This window comes from Saccostrea echinata, unplaced genomic scaffold (assembly GCF_033153115.1).
Source record: "Saccostrea echinata isolate AGI-Se365-2 ecotype Australia unplaced genomic scaffold, CSIRO_AGI_Sech_v1 ptg000062l, whole genome shotgun sequence".
Classification (NCBI taxonomy): domain Eukaryota; kingdom Metazoa; phylum Mollusca; class Bivalvia; order Ostreida; family Ostreidae; genus Saccostrea; species Saccostrea echinata.
In genome coordinates, this window is record NW_026889811.1 from 4189436 (window position 1) to 4202128 (window position 12693).

The following is a 12693-nucleotide window of genomic DNA, read 5'->3' on the forward strand; positions in this document are numbered from 1 at the left end:
AAACGGTCAAAACTTTTCGTTTTTTGTATCATTTTGTATTCTTATATATAATTATGACTACTCTACCATGTGTGAAAATAAGAAAAGTTTAAATATACAAAGTATATGAAAATAACTAATATTCCCTTATTTTTTTAATAAAGAGTATTCGGTTTAGCCAATATCTATTTTAGTTAAATTGTTTATCTCAATTTGGTAGTATCAATTGATAGACCCTATAATGTTTCTATACAAAAAGAAGAACATTTATTCTTTTGAAATAGAGGTAGGCATCATATGATTAGCAACAGTTATATTTTATTCTTATTGTCAAGAAAAAAGATAATGACCTTGACCTGACGTTGTTCTTAAAGAAAACAGTCAAATTTGATTTTCCTTTTACCATCACTTAGTGATATTGTCTTCTTGAATCTGTGAAAATTTCATTAAGTTTTAGATAAGATACATATGACAAGAATCCCTACTTAATCACATCATGGCCAAAAGTTTTGGCGACTTATTGAATAAACACAGGAAAGGTAACACTTACGTTTCTACAGAGAATCCCACTAAAAGTTCAACAATATGGTCAAAGTTTCCTCGATTCTCTGAAGAGCTTATGTTTGTTGTTATGTCTTAATCTTCTGTCAAAGAATGTATGTGAACACTACAAATGATGTTCTAAGCTAGTTAAGTTTACTGCAGTGTAACAGTTGTACGCGATTTCGAACAAGACACTTCTAAGAAAAACAACAAGGATTAAGTTTTTTGATGCTTGGTCAAGACAAGCCTGTACTTTTCATTGTTTTTCTTTTTCTTTTTTTCGCATGAGAAAAAAATTACTTTATTACTAGTAAGGTTTTTTTAATGAAATATACACCGTACACATGTAAAGTGTTATATCTTGGTGATAATTACACAGACATTGAATATTTACAGCTTAGAATCTGAGACTGTACATGTGCGGCAATTCCTGGAATTAAGTCTAGATCTATATTAAATACTGTAATCTGGAAAAATACCCCGTGGAATGATGCCTTGTGGTCCATTTTGGTTTTTACCACATTTTGTTGACCTGTTTTCAGACGTAAAAAGAAGGAATCCGACTTTTATTTAAATAAAATATCAGAAATTATCTCATTTACCTCACAAAGAAATCTAACCTCTGAAAATAAAAATGAAAAGAAAAAGAAAATTACCCCCTACCTCTTTGTACTATTGCAAAAGAGTTCAAATGTTGCTTAGGACTTTCAAACTTCCTCTAAGAGTGACTTCATTTAATTTTTTTTTAATTAAAAAAGACAAAATTTGAATTGTTTTGTTGAAGAAAAATCCTTCAAAAAATAATTATATAATATAGTCTCATTAGAGTTATTAAATAGCTACATAGAGAAGAAGTAATATTCTTACCATTAACTGAGATTTTAATAGGTCAAAACATTGTAACCCTTTAAGATTTAATTAAGTAGAATTTGAACCAAATGAATGAATTCTTCAGCTAACAAAAGGATGATAGTATGCCTTAGATATAAGTTATCATCTGTATGATTAACAGTGTATTTGTATGTTTGCAGAAATTGAAACATGCTGTGTTGTAAAACGTTTTGTGTGTGTGGAGGGAAGGGGTTGGAGCCACTTGGAGGGGGATGATAAAATAGAAATATTTGATGCAGGAGAACGTTTAAAATTTAAACACTACTTAGTTTTAGAAGACATCGCTTTTGTAAATGATCCATAATAGACGAAGACATTCTGCAAAACTAAGCACATAAAGATTAGGAACTTTAATTTTCTTGTTTTTAGATATTGTAATTCAATACAAAAGAATTTTTGTTCATTACTGTAATTTTACCTGGAACCATTGCTAAAGCATGTGTATCAGAGTCATACACCTTACACAAATGAAATCAAATCTTTGATTTTATCACATATTGCCATATTTCCAGTTAATTAATTAGTAACCAGTATATATACTAAGATTTGATGAGTTTTTACAATCTGTCAAGAAAGCAGACACTTCTGTATCGACTCAATTATATTCTACTTTCACAGAAGTAAACAAGAAAAAATTCATTTAAGATTCAACATCCTTTGCCAGGAATTACCGGTATGCACATGAAGGACTGTGGGTTATTTAGACTGTTATTATCTTAAATTCAAAAGCGCTGAAAAATACTTGGTCAACTTCTGATTTGTGGATGTTTTATTTTTCGAAGTTCAGAATTTTTGACACAGTTATTTGAGGATTTTATGAAACAATTCATATAAGTATCATATCTTCCTAGACATTACGATTCATAAAGAAACAAGGTTCTCAGATATCAAACGTGAAATTTGATTTCTGAACTCACTAGTGAAAGTGCATGAATTTGTTCATTTTGTGGTTACTTTATGAGGGGAATCGTGCCAGACATATTAAAAACATAGTGATCAAACAGCATGAGAAATTCCTTTGAAGGGGATTCTAAACCCAATCAGAAAACGATGACAAAGAAATAAAAGAAATCAAAAGAGAAAACTAACAGCTTATTAGGTATTTGAATTATAAACATTATACCTACTCTTGCAGTCATCATATTAAACTTCATATCAATCATACAGGCCAAATTAAAGTCTTCAGTGAACTGGTGTAAGCTAAAGGCAACTGTGTTCAATTTACGGCGCAAGATTTTTTGCGCACTTTGAGGATGTACTTCGCCACTTTCGAGCATTGGTCAATCATCGACCTTTCATCCCTTAATTCTAGACATATTCTATTACCAACCTGTATATTTTATCCACCTCCTATAGCCGTCTATAGTCGTCTCTACAGACCAATAAACTCGCTTGTTGTGAATTTGTTGTCGGATGACATAACGAGGATCTGTAGCATTATGGTCAAAGACTAAAACGCTACAGTTCTGCAGCTAAACGAGGGTATACTAGATATACGCAGGGGTGTATAGAATAGTATATAAGTGTAGATAATGTAAAAATAACAAACGGTGAACAACTTCCTCTTAACACTATTACAAATTGAGAGCAGAGCAAACAATCTCTTGACTTAACCAATCGAGGTAGAATTTGTCAAAACAATTATGTACATGCAGGTTTATTCTTTAAATTGAAATGTGCACGTCTCAGCTGCAGGATATAGGATTAATTAACATATTACACACGACATCTTCTTTTCCTATTATATTTCATGGCTTCTGTATACTTTTCAAAGGAATTCTGTTAGCAAGCATCTCTTACTTATTGACTACTCTTACATTACTGTTCGTGAAGTAAACATCTGTAGTTGTATATCTGACATGTATAAATCTGTGTCTCATCTCTTTATTGCTCCCATTAGATTTTTTATTCTGATGTCACTTCGTCACTTTTCATATAGCTCCATCAGGACTAGTACTTTATCGACTAGTTACTTAACCCAATCTCAGAAAATATGTTAAATTTCACACCTTTCTGGAAAAACTAACTACTGTCTTACAATCGGCTTATGTAGTACACTGACAGATAAAAACTTCCTTTGGGTAAAGGGGTTTCAAGTTTGTTCAACTGAAGAGCCAAGACCTCTTTTAACTGAAGATAATAATGAATTCTCAAGAACCTCCTGGGCAAAAAAGATAAAACATAAATGAAGGCTTCCCGACATAGTGTACATTAAAATTTGTTAAAATCAGAGATCAAAGTTTTGCATGAGATTATATAGGGATTTTTTTTTTAGATCTTCTCAAAAAAGGCAGGGCCATGATTAGTCATATTAGCATGCAAGCAGCCTCAGGTATTGTAGATTTAAATCTGTTCAAACCTTGGTTTTCTGGGTCGGATGGGACCCTCAAATATCGATGAACAGAATATCAATCCATGTAAAGACAATACCCTAAAATACCGCAAAAGGGGATCAAAGTTTTACATAAAATATAGAAAAGGACAGCAGGGATATAATAAGTGATATTAATATGCAATCATCCTGAAGTAGCGCAGATTCAATTTGTTCAAATCAAAGCCCCTGTGGGTAGGTTGGGGCCTCAATAAGAGATAAAATAATTACATGGAAATATATAGGATGAAAATCTTCTCTAGAACAGCGGGGCCATGATTAGTTATTTTAAAGTAATATGTAAGCATCCTTGGGTACCCGGGGTAGGATTAGAACACCAACTGGGGATTAATATTTTATATGAGAATATAAAGGAATACTTCTTTAACTTTAAAGGAATAGGAGGGTCACTCTAATGTCGTATTTATATATACAAAAATATACAGGAAAACAATACATGCCACAACGTACTCATACACCTTTCTCTTTTTCCTCACATTAATTCTACAGGTTTAGAAACGAAAATTAAGGGTGGCTTTCTATATAATGATTGAAATATGGTTTTAAAGGTTATTTATTGTTATTACTTCAATTGAATATCCAGTAAAATTAGTAGTGGCATTATAAATATTCTGCCGTGTTGCAGGAAATTCTAAATTTTATGGTATTTATAAATTTTATCCGGTGTCTAAATTCGTCTGTTTGAAAACGGAATACTTGCTCTTCATCCAGAAAGTATAACTTCTGAAAATCACCAATTCCATTATGATTGTCATTTTTATAGACATAAAAGATTGATGTATTCATTTGATATCTATTAGTTGATAGCGCTACTACTGCATCAGCACGATTCGTCTATATAAAATGAAAGCAAATGATATACATGTATACACAATAATGATCCGTCAAACTACCCCAAGAGACCCGACAGTTTCTATGGAGAAATCGTGCTCTATGTAGGTGTGGTAGAATCCCCCAAATTGTTATTGTCTTCTTCTTTTTTATTTTACCACCTACAGTCACACTGGAACTTTTGTAGACAAAATTGTTGGAAATTACATTAAAACACTGAAGTCCGTATAAAATAAAGCCTTTAATTACGCTGTTAGCGTAGGAAGTTAATTGCAGTGACTAGGGGAGAAGTATATTTTTGCAGAATTTTTAAGAATTAACTACGGTGCTATTAAACTTATTTACACAGGTCAAGATCATATTTGGGTCAAAATGGTACGCACATCCTAAATATCTCAAAACCCTGTGAAAATATGAAAAAAATCTTTTGGTGTGGTTATATTCTAAACAGAGGCCAAAGGGCCTTAACGGCCACCTGAGTATAATACAACTCTGTAAAGGATCCATAGAAGTAAAAATTAAATCGAAATAAACTGATAGATGAGGCTATAATGCCCATAAGCAAGGGAAATAAGATGATCATGGATCAACAAAATAATTAGTCTAGTACTCAATAGTACTCAATAAGAAATCTTTAAGTAGAACTATTTCCTTTTCACTAAATAATCAATAGAGCCTCACCGTAACACTAGAGCCCCTGACCCTGGGGCCATTAATTTCATAATTTTGGAAGAGGCACCCTTGCTAATTATAACAGTCATTTAGTTTGTTTGCTTAATACCCAGAAGCAGAGAGGAAGATTTTCAAAGATGTATTTTCATTATATAATTAGTAAAGCCTCGCCTTAACACCAGAGCCCATGACCTTGGGGTCATTAATTTCACAATTTTGGAAGAGGCACTTTTACTCATCATAACCATGCACTCAGTATGTTTGCTAAATACCTAAGGGCAGAGCGGACGATTTTCAAAGAAATAAAGAATTTCACTATATATTTAACAGAGCCCCGCCCTAAAACCAAAACCCATGGCCCAGGAGCTAAGAATTTCACAATTTTGGAAGAAACGAAAAAGTTTATCATATCCATGCACTTAGTTTATCTGCTAAATACATAGGATCACATATGATTTTCAATATATAATCCATAGAACCCCAGAAACCCTGGTCCCAGGGGCCATGAAAATCACAATTTTGAAAGGAGAACCCTTGCTCGTCATAACAATGCATTTAGTTTGTTTGCTTAATACCCAAAAACAGAGAAGCTTTTAAAGAAATAATGCATTTTTACTCTATAATCAATACTCAATAATCAATACCCCCTCCACCACCATCACCAACACCAGAACCCTTGACCCTCGTGTCATAAATTTCACAATTTTTGAAAAGGTATCCTTCCTAATCAATACCTTGCACTTAGTTTATCTGCTTAACACGCAGGAGCATAACTGAAGATTTTTAAAGAAATAAAACATTTTCACTATAAAAACCGAAGCCTTACCTTGAGGTCACAAGTTTCACAATTTTAAGACTGTGTCATGATAATCAATCCTGACTGGGTCATGATTATCAATCCATGTTCATCATAGCTATACACTTAGTATAACCGCTAAATACTCAGGAGCAGAGTGAAGATTTTCAAAACAATATTGCATTTTCACTAAATAATCAATAGAGTCCCACCCTAACACAAGAACCCCTGGCACAGGGGCCATGAAATTCACAATTTTGGAAGAGGTACCCTTGATCATCATATTGCATAACGTTTCTATGCTTAATACCCAGGAGCAGAGATTTTCAAAGCAATATCATGAAAAATGCATTCATTATCTGATCTATAGAGCTCCATCCTAACTACAGAACCCCTTACGCGAGGGAAGGGGTTCTGACTTACGCAAGGTCCGTGAATTTCAAAATTTTTGTAGAGGGCTCAATGCTTATTACAATCATGCCTACAGTTTGACTAATTGATGTCCAGGAGTAAAAATGTAGATTTTTAAAGATAGAACTAATTTTGATGGTTTTAGCCCCACCATCAGGCCCCAGGAGGCGGGAACCATCAAATTCATAATTTTTGTTCCACTTCACCCATACAAGGTATCTGCCAAAATTGGTTGATATTGGTTCAGCGGCTCCAGAGAGAAGCTGAAAATGTTCAAATGTAAACGCATGACGAACGACGACGGACAAAAATAGAAAGCAATAGGCTACCTTAGTCATTCGGATGACCTAAAAAGAAATGTGTATGAGATATGGAGATAACGAACAGTATTCAAGCCCAAAGTCCATTAAAACAATACAGATCTGGACCAGAGCAAACACGGACCTCTAAAAACAAAGAGGGGATCAGCTGCCATGGAGGAGTGAGCATCCGCTACCAACCGGTCATACCCGCCGTGTGCTCCTTGTCATGATCGCGGTAAATAACGGGAAAATCCGTCGACAATTCAGTGTATAAATAATGGCCTAACAATTAGTATGAAAAACGTCAGTCAGCATATAACTTAATGATAGATTGTATTTGCTGACAAGGTCATTGTATCGACCACAGAACTTAAGAAATGATGATGTTAAATTACCATTAACGTCTTTTTCTAGTAAAATATCCAAATATGAAACAGATGTGTCAGACTCTGTAATATCTTTTATCTCAAGCTCACTAGGATATATCGTGTCGGCATGTGAATAGAAATAACTAATTGTTCATTGATAATACGCCGTCGATATATCGAAATGTCGAGTTGAAGGCTACAGCAAGATATTTCTTTTTCTCGTGTATAAGATTTTGAATAAATTCTGCTTCATATGAAATAAGAAATAGGTCTGCTAAAAACGGGGCGCAATTGGTGGAAGGCCTGGTCTCCAAAACCCACATAGATATTGTCAATCAGAAACTCAAGCATATTTTAATTATCAACTTCAGAGTACTTGTGTATACAATCAGAGTTTTTTTTAACAAAATAATTTTGCAAATGACCAATGACAAGGTAAGTAAATTTACGAGTTCCATTTTTATTTTATTGAAAGGAAGTTTCTGTCTTAACAAAGTGAAATGTTTTCCTGTCTTAGAAAAGGAGAAACATTTCACTTTGCAATAAAGTCAAATACCTTTCAAATCTCTTCTTGAGATTCTATAATTAACTTGTGAACGATCGCATACTTTTCGTATCTTGGCCATGATTATCAATTCTGACTGTGCCATGATTATCAATCCTGAGTGGCCATGGTTGTCAATTCTGATTGGGCCATGATTATTAATCCAGATTGAGACATGATTGTCAATCCTAACTGGGCCATAATTATTAATCCTGACTGGGCCATGATTATTAATCCTGACTGGGCCATAATTATTAATCCTGACTGACACATGGTTATCAATTCTGACTGGGTCAGAATTGTCAATCCCGACTGGGCCATGAATCCTGAATCCTGAATGGGGTATTTATTGTCAATCATGATTGCCTCGTGATTGTCAATTGGCCATTTATTGTAAACTTCACTGGGCCATGATAGTCAATCCCGGTTGGATCATGATTATCAATCCTGACTTGGCCATGATTGTCAATCCTGACTGGTACATTTCTTATCAATCCTGACTGGGCCATGATTATCAATCCAGACTGGGTCGTGATTATCAATCCTGACTGGGTCATAATTGTCAATCCTGACTGGCCCATTTATTATCAATCCTGACTGGGTCATGATTATCAATCCTGACTGGGCCATGATTATCAATCCTGACTGGGTCATGATTATCAATCCTGACTGTGTCATGATTATCAATCCTGTCTGTGACATGATTATCAATCCTGACTGTGACATGATTATCAATCCAGACTGGGTCATGATTATCATTCCTGACTGGGTCATGATTATCAATCCTGACTGTGACATGATTATCAATCCTGGAATGGTCATGACAAAAAAATAATGGAACATATAAAGCATGACTTGGGTGCCCCCTATGGCTTTCCATACTAGAAGGATACGTGTCAATCACATTGGGTTCAGTTGAGGGGATGGGGGTATTTTCACTATTTCAGACTAGTACTAGAGAGAATGTTTGACATATACCAGTGTAATTGGTTAGTGAATTAGTTTTATCGGGGAATGATGCATTTACATGTACCCAACCCCACGAGACATTTTCATTTGAATTTGATTGGGCGTTGTTTTGTGTGATTTTGTGGTTTTATAAATAACTAGGTAATATATTTGAGTCGGGTCATGCATGATCTCTAAATATATATAAATGTCTATATTAATGAGAATTTCCTTCAGCCTTGAGCAAGTTTTTTCTGACATACATTAATCATACTTTACTTAATATAATACCATCAAAGAATATGCAAAACCATATCATCATGAAGTTAGCAAGCGATTTTTTTTTCAAATCAAGCACCACCTTTAGGGTAATAATAAGTAAAAGAGGGGAATATACATAATTTTATTTCAGTCATTTGTACATCCATCTCAATTACAGATATCATTAGTTTATTTAAACTTAGCAAAATTACGGGCCAAGTTTGTCATTTTCACCAACACTGAGGATATGAGGCTAAGATTTTGTGAATTTCAAAAGCATTATACTTTATACAGGGAAATTTTCGCCCCCATTTCATTTTCGCCCCTTTCGCCCTACTCTCAATGGGCGAATTTAAAACGGGGCGAATTCAAAGAACACTGTAGAATTTCTTAAACAGAATTGTGGCTTGGCGAATTTAAAACGGGGCAAAAAGCCGCAAAATATTATTGTTTGCAAGTGTAAAAGGGCGAAAATAACCCTGTATACAGTATTTTTAATATATAGAAATAAATATATAAATTGAAGAACATCATCGACAACTGCTTCTTCAATACAAGTATGGCTTTTTAAAAAAGCTTTGCCGTCTTTAGCAACGACCTTTAACAGTACATTTTCGACATAGATTTTTACAGACATTAGCCCTACCATATAAACGATTGATTGATTGATTGATTGATTGTATGTTGTTTTACGTCCCATTCGAGATTTTTCACTCATATAGAGACGTCACCATAGACAGGTGAAGAGCTTCAAATTTAGACTTTTACTCGACACTCAGGGCCAAGGAAGACAGTAATAAACGGAACTCGTAAAGCATACCTTGTCATTGGTCATCTGAAAACATTCATCATCTTCATTAGATATGTCGATGACGTTTGATCAATTAACAACATTCATTTTCATTCCTACGCTGATTCGATATATATCCCATTGAATTCGAAATAAAAGGCACCACAGAGTCTGATACATCTGCTTCCTTTTTTTTGATATTATACTAGAGAAAGACAATGATGGCAAACTAACAACTAAACTTTATGATAGACTTGATGATTTCAACTTTTCTATCGTCAACTTCCCTTATTTATGTAGCAATATACCATTATCACCTCCACATGGAGTTAATGTCTCCCAATTGATTTGATACGCAAGAGCATATTTTCTAAAAGGCATGCTATTGAAAAATAAGTTCATGATACAAGGACATCAACAGTTTCGTTTAAAGTCCACATTTCGCAAATGTTATGGTCGATACAATGACCTTGTTTAGAAATACAATATGTTCTTACATAAAACACCCAATACACAAAATATAGCATCCTGAAACCGACCCCCTGTTTATACGTCAAATGTTTACTGATCGACGTCTTTCACTTATTTCCGTTTACCCGATTTTGACAAGAAGTGTGACCGACTCGGGATGCTTACTCCTCATGGCACCTGATCCCATCTGTTTACATGGACTTTTGAGCATGGTCACTGTTCCTGATCTTCACTGCATTTTTTGTTTTTGAAATAAACAAAAAAAATGCGGACCATAATTTCATTAAAAAGAATGATGGGGATTGCAGTTAAGATTAAGATGTTGTTTCCAGCATGATTCCCCCTGTATTACCATGTAAATCTTGAGGACATTCTGGGAGATACGTCTCAGCCAAACGGACCTCTTTGGTTACTGTAAAAATACTGAGTTACCTTTCTTTGTTCAGTATTACCTATCTTCAGTGCAAACAAATTGGGGAAAAAAATCCTAGCATCAAGCTCCGGGGCCATAAAACTTAGATAAGCTCACTTTTGATCTCAATCTCACTTTTACTAAAGGAATGTATAAGGAAAAAGTGAGACTGAGATCAAAAGTGAGATCATCTAAGTTTTATGGCCCCGGAGCCAAATCTAATCAAAATCCTACTCTCCAACAGCAGTGGCACTACAGACATGCTTTAACAATATCAATTTGATGCTCAGAAAAGTGAAATATTAAACTTACTGTTGTTAGATAGGGAGATGCTGTGACCTTAAGGAGGTTGGATCCTGCCATCAAAAGTAATGAGAATTTTTAATCAAGTATATTTTTAGAATTTATACCCATAGCTTAATTAAAAATCAAAACAAAAATTGGGGGTCAATGTGCTTCTTTTGGTGCTACAGAGCATTTAGTTTGTTCTTTTTGCACTGTAAATATGTCTTACACATAAATCAATTTTTAAAGTTTTTCCTTCAATATTTTTTATTCAAATAAATTAAGGGAACAAACACAGTCCTATTTCATCTTGAATAGACACATTAAAATTTTTGACAATGAAAATTTTTTTCAAATTACTCTGCATGTTCAATTATTTGACCTTTTTGCACTCAAAAAATTTCATTTTTCTGGCATTAGAACTTTAACAAGCAAAAAAATCATTTGAAAGTAATGACATTTTACTGAATTTAAGAAGAATGCTTAAAAGTATCTTGTATATTCAGAAAAGAAAATAAAAAGTGGGGGTCTGTGATGTTAATTTTTAGATATTACTAAAATAGTGCTAATTTTAAGCTTAAAATAGGGATATTTTTTTCTTGATTTTCACAATATATTTGCTATATTTATCAAATATGATGATAGAATTCATGACAGTTTATTTAATATATAATTTAGGACCAGTATAAAACAGTTCACTACACAAAATAACTCTGTGTGCAGACTGCATGTAAAAATTGGAATCCAAACTAAACGTACTTTAAATACTTCGAAAGAGAAAAAATGATCATTTTCTTCTAAAAAAAAAACCTTCCGCCACAAAATATAGTTCCTCACATAATGCTTTTAGTATGGAATTTAATCATGGAGTTTTAACTGAATATAGTGTAATTGGCATTGTAGAATCCAATTTTATTGCAAGAATTAAAACATTATGCAGAATTTTTAAAATATAGGTTAAGATAAAAATCTGCTCAAAAGCTCAGGAGCCATCTCGATAACAAGTATAACATGTCTTGAAAAAAGAGTAGATCCAAAGGTAAAATATTCTTTACTTAACATGTATATTTTATTATTGAGTCTTAAATGTTATGTTGTCTAATCAAATTTAAACTATAACTATATAAAATTATAAATCAATAATGGCCACAATTTTTTTCATGTTTCAAGCTTTAAGAGCAATCTCTGTCCAGAGTTGTCATTCCCACAGGTACTCTTGGTTTATAAATATGTATACCTATTGATATTTTTACTTATCAATAGGTATGCATATTTATAAACCAAGACCTGTGGTCGTTCCCACTATGCTTTCACATAAACCTTTCACAAGCACCTCTGTAAACACTCAGTGTACAGGATTTTTGTTCGAGTTTTAGATGGTGATAATTTGTAATTAAAATCGTTATATGTAATTACAATTACGATTTATCATTTATTTTGAAATGTCTATTTTAATTATGGTTTATCATTTAGTACTATTTTGAATATGTCACCCCCTAAAACCCCAAAGATTTTAGGGAACTATTCTGCAGATTGGTAAAAATCCTTTCATGGGATATTAGATTACCTGTAAATTTATAAAAGTTAAATAAATTTTACTGATAAATAATAATTTAGAATGATTATAAATTATGCTTTCCCAATTAAAAGATTTGCCAAATATTTTGTATTACAAGCATAGACAGAAGTGTATATGTGAGGTAGTAGATAACTCTGGACAGAGAATGCTTTAAGTATATTTGATATTTATTCATTGATCAGATGTTAATATTAATATTCTTGAGGCCACTGCATACA

At 33.3% G+C, this 12693-nt stretch overlaps 1 protein-coding gene across 1 annotated transcript in view; it reads right to left on the reverse strand.

The window, feature by feature from the left end:
* Nucleotides 1-12693, reverse strand: part of LOC133175429 (protein unc-93 homolog A-like) — a 243937-nt gene that overhangs the window by 68669 nt on the left and 162575 nt on the right. The window lies entirely within an intron of this gene.